Source organism: Capsicum annuum, chromosome 6, assembly GCF_002878395.1.
Source record: "Capsicum annuum cultivar UCD-10X-F1 chromosome 6, UCD10Xv1.1, whole genome shotgun sequence".
NCBI classification, from domain to species: domain Eukaryota; kingdom Viridiplantae; phylum Streptophyta; class Magnoliopsida; order Solanales; family Solanaceae; genus Capsicum; species Capsicum annuum.
In genome coordinates, this window is record NC_061116.1 from 184,329,360 (window position 1) to 184,337,996 (window position 8,637).

The 8,637-nt window shown below is 36.0% G+C and overlaps 1 pseudogene; it reads right to left on the reverse strand.

Annotated features, from left to right (window-relative positions):
- Positions 1 to 6,146: 6,146 nt before the first annotated feature.
- Positions 6,147 to 7,334, reverse strand: LOC107879290 (annotated as a pseudogene).
- Positions 7,335 to 8,637: the final 1,303 nt, after the last annotated feature.

Here is an 8,637-nt window from a genome sequence, read left to right on the forward strand (position 1 = left end):
TTTATAAGGCCCAGCGTATCTCCCTGGGGTGTACCTATCCTATTTATGCAGAAGAAAGATGGGTTTTTACGTATGTGCATCGACTATCATCAGCTCAATAAGGTCACTATTAAAAACAAGTACCCTCTTCCTAAAATTGATGATTTATTTGACTAACTCTAAGGTGCAAGTTATTTCTCTAAGATAGACCATATATCCAGCTATCACCAACTCATTATAAGGGAGTGTGATATCCCAAAGATAGCCATTAGAACCCATTTTGGTCACTTTGAGTTTTTTGTTATGTCTTTTGGGCTGACTAATGCTCCAGCAGCCTTTATGGACCTCATGAATCAAGTGTTCAAGCAGTATCTAGATATGTTTGTCCTTATTTTCATAGATGATATTCTTGTGTATTCCCAAAGTGAGGATGACCATGCAGATCATCTTAGAATGTCTTGCAAACTCTTAGAGATCACTAGTTGTTTGCTAAATTTTGCAAGTGCGAATTTTCGCTAAGGTCAGTTGCTTTTTTGGGTAATATTATTTCAGCCGAAGGTATTAGAGTTGATCTCCAAAAGACAGAAGCTGTAAGAAATTGGCCTAGATCTAACTCTCCATCTGACATTAGTAGTTTCTTGGGTCGAGCTGGCTATTACCGCTTCTTTGTTAAAGGTTTATCTTCTATAGTGTCCCCCATGACTCGATTGACCCAAAAGAAAGTTAAGTTCCCCTGGTCAGATTCCTATGAGAAGAGTTTTCAGGAGTTGAAGACTCGACTTACTTCATCCCCTATGTTAACTTTGCTTGATAGTGTAGATGGTTTTATGGTTTATTATGACATGGCTAGAGTTGGCTTGGGTTGTGTGTTGAAGCAGAGGGATAAAATTATAGCTTATACTTCTAGATAGTTGAAGCCTCATGAGAAGAATTACCCAATCTATGATCTTGAGATAGCTGTTGTGGTGTTTGCCCTGAAAATCTAGAGATATTACTTGTATGGCATGCATGTAGGTGTTTTTAGTGATCATAAAAGCCTGCAGTATATATTGACTCCAAAGGAGTTGAATCTTAGGCAGAGAAGGTGGTTAGAATTGTTAAAAGATTATGATATGAGCGTATTGTATCATCCGATCAAGGACAATGTAGTGGCAGATGCCCTTAGCAGGTTGTCTATGGGTAGCATTTTGCATGTTGAGGAAGGTATGAAAAAGTTAGTTCGTGATGTGCATTGTCTGGCTAGGATGTGTGTTAGGCTGCTTGATTCTGCTAATAGGAGTATGTTAGTGCAGAGTAGTTCCAAATCCTCTTTAGTTTTGAAAGTGAAGGAGAAACAAGACTTAAATGCTAGTTTGGTCAGACTGAAGGAGTCAGTCAAGGACCAAAAAGTAGAGGTTTTCTCTCAAAGGGGAGATGGTGTGTTGAGATTGTAGGGTAGACTATATGTTTCGAATGTTGATAATCTGAGGCAAAGAATTATGGCTGAAGCATATAGTGTGCGATATTCCATTCATCCCGGCACTACCAAGATGTACAATGATTTATGGGAAATCTATTTTTAGAGCAGTATGAAGAAAAATATAGCAGTGTGAGTGGCGAAGTGTGCAACGTGCCAACAGTTAAGGTAGAGTACCAAAGACCTGGTGGTGTGATGTAGGAGTTCAGTATACCCACTTAGAAGTGGGAAGAGGTGAATATGGATTTCATGATTGGTTTACCTCTTTTTCGACACCGTCATGATTCTATTTGGGTTGTTATTGAAAGGCTGACTAAGTCCGCGCATTTCTTAACTATGTATACGTCCTATTCATCTGAGGATTATGCTAGATTCTATGTTTGGGAAATAGTAAAGATGCATGGAGTTCTTGTGTCTATCATCTCGGATAGGGGTACTCAGTTCACTTGTCAGTTCTGGAGAGCATTTCAGAAGGGTCTTGGTACCCAGATTCATTTGAGTTCTGCATTTCTTCCACAAACTGATGGTCAGGCTGAGAGAACCATCCATACTTTGGAGGATATGTTGAGGGCGTGTGCTCGGGATTTCAAAGGCAGTTGGGATGAGTACTTGCCACTAATTGAGTTTGCATATAACAATAGTTATCACTCTAGCATCTATATGGCACCATTTGAGGCTTTGTATGGTAGGAGATGTAGATTACCCATATGTTGTTAGAGGTGGGTGAAGCTAGTTTAGTTAGGCCCAACGCAGTGTTTGAGGCAATGGAGAAGGTGAATTTGATTAGAGAGAGGCTGAAGACAGCTCAGAGTTTCTAGAAGTCATATGCTGATATGTGACGCAGAGACTTGGAGTTCGAAGTTAATGATTTAGTGTATCTTAAAATTTCACCCATGAAAGGGGTAAAAATGTTTGCGAAAAAGGGGAAGATTACTCCCCGGTATGTTGGTCCATAAGATCCTGAATCGTGTTGGGAGAGTAGCTTAAGAAGTTGAGTTTCCTGTAGAGTTGTCAGCTGTTTATCCTATCTTTGATGTCTCTATGCTTAAGAAGTGTATTGGTGATTCTGTTGTTATAGATCCTTTGGAAAGCCCTGATGTTCGGGACAGTCTTTTATGTAAAGATGTTCCGTTTGGGTCAGTCTTTTATTTGAAGAGGTTCCGGTTAAAGTAATGGATTACCATGTCCGGAGACTAAGGAACAAAGAAGTTCCCTTAGTCAAAGTTTTATGGTGGAACCATTCTGTTGAGGGCGCTAAATGGGAAACCGAGGTTGATATGTGATCCAAGTACCCACACCTCTTCTCCGCAAGTTCAGATCAAGCTGAAGGTACCATTCTTTCTTAAATAAGTCCCATTTTAATAACGTTGCAGCTGTATAACCATTCTTATCATAAGTTTATGTGTTCTTTAAAGTATCCGAAAGTTTAGGATAAAGTAAAGTTAGTTAAGCCAAGTGTTTCAACTGTGTACCTTCATTTTCTCTATGTTCTTATCATATCTAACGACATTCAAGGACAAATGTTCTCAAGGGGGAGATATTGTAAGACCCCGCAAAGTTCTCGCGTCGTTAAAGCCTTTAGAGTGAGTTAGAAGAAGCTTAACACTTAGAATTTTGTTAAGTGTTTCAACATTTAGTTTATTTTTGAGCCTTCATTCTTCATTGAATTATTGCACAACCTTCCCGACCTCCGTCGTTTGATTTTTTTGTTGTGTTGCGATGGGGCTAGTTAAAGGTACGTCTCGAAGGAGTCACCAAATTGTTAGAATAGCATAAGGGGGTTTTTGGACCCTCGAACTAGTAAAAAAGGCTATGAGGCCGTGCAATCTCGCTTAAACCACTGGTCTAAGTAGGGCGCCACCTTGCTTAGAGCGGACGCCTAAGCAAGGCGCCTCCCAGCTTAGAGCGGGGGTCTAAGCATGGCGCCGCCCTGGTTAATGGGATAGGCCAATTTTCAGCTTCTTTCTCCGACTCATTAAGGGTAAAATGGTATTTATCCAACCCCTTATCATCTCTAACACGGGATTTAATCCCACGAACACCAAAATAAGAGTATTGTCATCAAAATCTCTCAAGAAACTCCATTAGGGTTTCAAACTAAAAATCCTAATATCTTAAGATTCAACCGTGGAAATTTGATAATTCTTTCATATATGAATTACCCATTACAATGGCTACAGAGGCACCCAATAAGTTCTTGAATAGAGTTTCAGAAAAAAGAGTCCATCCAAAGCTCCAAGTTTAAGGTATGTTGGTTTTGAACAAGAACACTCTTTCGTTCTTCTGCCCCAAAGTTTTAGTTTTTGTTTAAGAATTTTGTATTTCCATGATGAATTCATACTATTTTGCTATATTTTGAGTTTATGAGATTATAACTTGCCCAAGTCTTGAGTTGTATGATTATTTTACATATTTATGATTTAAATTGACAAGTGATACTATAAGTTGTACATTCCTATATTTATGTCATATTTTCAAGAATTCCCAAGACTTGTTGTTATGAATTGAGCCTTATTGTTGAATTATGAGTTTTGAGAATGAGGTGTTGATACTCTTTTAAGTGTTTCAAGAAGTGTACTTAAATTCTCTTGTTGTGAAGTTCCAAATTTATTCATTAAAATTCTATCAAAACTTCAGGAAAAGAAGTGAGTTTTAATCCTAAGTTAAGAAAGAAATCCACATCCTTGATTTTGATATGAAGGGGATGCATTTTGGCTCCCATCACATATTGTTAAATTGTTGAAGGTGGATTTTCTTAAAGGTTTGAGCTAAGTAAGGGAGTAGTATTTAGCATTGAGTTGGGATTGATTCCGAGGTCTCATGCCCTAGAACTACGTTCCCCCATAGGTTTCTAATATACCCCAAGTGGGTTAAACTATTGATCTCTAAAATTTAAGGTTCTACTCTGATGGCAAGGATAAAACAACACTCCCCACCATGGGTAAGACATTGAAATCCATGTAGCTCACATGATTTATGTCGGTTAGAAGAAACTCCTAAGTTTTCAAAGAATACTAAAGATCCCTAACTCCCAATCCTAAAGTTATGAAGTCCCAAAGTTTTGCCCTCTCTCTATGGAAAAAGCTTGAGTTTTGAAAGTATTAGTGCTTTGAAAGTATATATATCCTGGAAGTTGATATTTTAACATTTCATCCAGTTTATGATTTGTGAATAAAGAAAGCATTGATATTTTAAGTAAAATATGATGACTCACGTGATTTATATTACATGTCTTTCCCGTTCATGGTTTATGAGAATTTTATTCAAGCTATGTGAGTTATCAATTATAGCATGCATGTTTTCTATAAAGACTTGTGATATTGATTATTAAATTGCATACACCCCCATATGCTTAGTACCTTCCCAACGTACTAAACCACATACATGTCTGTGTGCTACATTTTCTCATGATATAGGTTCAGGTGCTCAGTCCCAACCTCGTCAATGATTTCCTGAGCACTTTCATCTACATATCAGAAGTGGTTAGTCCTCATGATTTGGGGACCGTTAATCTTAAGACATTAAGTTATTTAGTATTTCATTATCTTTTATCAGTTGAGTATGAGTTAGTTGGGGACCTGTCCTAATGGCTCTTTAGTTTTTAGTAGTGGAGGCTTGTCAGACTAGTTATCAGGTTGTTAGTATGTTAAGATTTTTTGTATTTTTCACCGTTCGGACAGAGTATCTTATTCACATTTCCTATCATTTGATATGATAGTATTAGTGTTTTATGCATTTCATCTCTAAGTAAGTTATTATATAAAGTAGCAAGCTCAAAGGGTTAGCTTGGGGCTACTTGTAGCCTTAAGCACCGTGTGACGTCTCGGGACCCGGTTTTGGGGTGTTACATTTAGTCTCAGTACTAAAACTCAGTTCAGTTCTATAGATTTTAGGACTGTCAGATATAGTCGCTCAGCTCAGTACGGAACTCATCTAGCACTACTGAAAACTGGGTCTATGGTGACACAGGCAAAACTATTGCAGTAGATGAGGAAACCATTGCTATAGAGGTATTATGATGTTTAACAAACCATTTTATCAGGTCGCATGGCCATAGCTCTACTGCTATGTTTTTTGCAATGGTTTATGAAAACGTTGCTATATATGGCTATAGCAATGGTTTTTATGATCACTACCGCAACATTTATTTGACATCAATTGCAACGAAATAAATTATTGCAAAAGAGTTTTATGCAACGATTTTTATATATAATGCAACGGTTTATATATCTATTGCAATAACTCAATTGATACTATGCAAAAGTTTTTTCATTAATGTTACGGTTTTTTGGTAACATATATACTCTTTAGCAATGGTTTACAACCTAATGCCATAGGTTCTTATGCAACAGTTGTTTTAATCTATATCAACAGTTAATTATACTATTGCAATGGTTTTATGGTTAATTATGCAATGGTTGTTTATATCTATATCAACAGTTAATTATACTATTGCAATGGTTTTATGATTAATGCTACAGTATTTAGCTTTTCAACTTACTCCCAAGAAAATGAATTAAACGAAACACAAAAGAAATATAGTAACAGAATAACAGAAATAATAATGTTTGATGAAAAAGATCCTTAATAGAGCTAACAGTTGAGGTTCACAAAAATAAAACTTAAAAATAATTGGAAAATCTGTGTTTTTGCTTCTTTGATCCTCACAATGCTTTACAAACTATCATGTATTTTCTTTTCCTTGAGGAACTCATCTTTCTTTTATGCTTGAACATTCATCGCCAATCATTTTATCAGACTCAGAGACATCCTTGGCATCATCTTGATGATGATCAATAGTAATCATACCTTTTCTTCCATTTGAAGAACCCATGATGTTGAGGGAAGATTTAGCAAAAATAGTGATAGACGCAGGAAAACTGGATGAAAGAAACTGTGACAAGTCATCCATGTATTTTAGAAAATGAAAGCTGAAACTACAGACATCTATAGGAGAGATCTTCTTTTTCTCGAGCTTGTTGTGCAAACCGTATGTTATAGCATGTAGCTCTTTACCTTTAAAATCTTAACTTACATAGAAAATATTTTGAACATAGTCAAACTCATTAATTAGATTATCCTCACCCCAACCCTTTGCACAATGCATGTAAACCTTTCTAGAAAAACCAAACATTTCACTAGCATGATGCATTTCATATGGCTCGCTGATACTTTGACATGGCTTAAAAAAAGATTTTTGTGAATAGCACAAACAACATGGCACCAATGTTCATATGCATCATAGCCTACCCAACTGCAAGTATTACTGGCATAATCAAAGTTAAAAAATACTAGACACATACATTTGCTGCAGAATCCCTTGTTTTTCGAACAAATTTTTTTACAATTCATAACAGGTAGCACCCTTTTGAGCATATATTCCAACACCTTTCAAGTGAAAAAATCTCAATCAATTCAGTGGATTAAAGGTAGTTTTCCAAAGATAAGAAGTTTCTATGACCCATTCTAGTTGAGTCTTATTAAACTCCAAAAGAGTCTCAATTGTGAGATCAGTGAAGGCTGACCAAAAAGTCTTTCCTCCCAGGAATTGAAATAAGGCTTCTCAAGTATTCCTTTATTGATTTAATTGCTTCATCAGGAAGCTCTTGCAAAATCTAATCCATAAGAGGAACAAACTCTGAAAAAGTGCTCTTTCTCCATCCGCACTTCCTGAAACTCTTGAATCACCTGTCGGTTTACCAAGAAACTTGAATAGGAAAAATAGATTTTTGTCCGAGATACTGATCCTATCATTATTATTATCATTATTGACCTACAATCGACAACCAAGAGCTAATCTAGTCATATAAATGATATCATGTAACGATAATTGATTAAAAGAAGCTTCAATAACCTCTTGAATAATCTTTCGCTGCTTGATTCCATCACTTACTTCCATGAAACTAAAAAGAATAGAAACTTTTGATTACTAAAAGTCTAAATATTTCTTAAACACATTTGTTGTTGTATGAGTATTGAACTTGGGCAAGCTTAAGTTTGTTTTGCCCTTTTATTAAAGGTGAAATTAATTTTTAAAACTTCAGTAAGAGATTCCCTATCTTAGGAACATGTATCCTCCTATAGTTAAGCTTAATTATCGATAATTCATTGGGAAGAGTGAAGATCGTCCTGAGGCAACCTCCAGACGATGTTGTGAAATGATCGTTACGGTGCACCTCAAGAAAAGGGTGCTTCCCATCGCTTAAGTTGCGCTTTAGTGTAGGCAAGGCACTAAGATTTCGCTTCATTCCCCATGATTTCTATCTTGAATTAAGAGGTACTAGACAACAAATTCAAGTTTGTATTAGTTGTTAAGGAAAACAATATGAATGAGTTTGTTACTTTTTTCTTCGAATTACATATACATTTTTATTTTTCCCCTCAACTGGCTTTTTTTTTTTTACTAAAACCTGCACTTAAATTCAACTTTGCACTTGAAGTCTCAACAAAATCTTGGGAACTTTTTAGAGATTTTAACCATTGGACTACTATCTCCAGAAGCTCTCATCTTCCAAGTAATATATCTAATTGACATTTAACAAAAAGGAAACAATTTCTCATTGTGTACCTAATTAAAAAATTCCCAAGTTTGAGGTCATGATAATTCAGTTGAAAATGCAAGAAGATTTCCTTTTTCAACTAAAGCAATGATTAACTACTTAATAAAGATATGATTGTTTTCATTCCTGCACAACAGCCAAAGAAGAACATCAATGACAAAACGATGCGAACAATCAGAAAGATCTAACTATGAGGTGTTTTAGCTCACTTTTAGTGAAAAAGATATTGAAATTACAAAACTGGCACAAAAATCAAAACAATAAGCAAATCATAGAATTCTGATCGAAATTTTATGCTATCCACTAGAAGGTTTGCTTGGAAAGCTAGACGGAAAATAACACAAATAAACTTCAGATCGAGAGATAGACAGGTCTTACTAGGTAGGCAAAGACGAGTTAGAATGGATAGCTTACGGGTGGGATTGACGAGATAGATCACTATTAAACCAACAACTTTACCTTAAACTACAAGATGTGTGGTGATTTTACATGGCCGCTTTTGTTTATCTCGGTCATCAACAATAGAAATGTTGACTTTGGGCACTCTTTTATCACCACAAGTCCAAGTAACCATCTAAAAACTGCAAAAGTGCTAAGTTATAATACGCATATTGGAAGTTAAAATAGTTACATCTTAGTGCT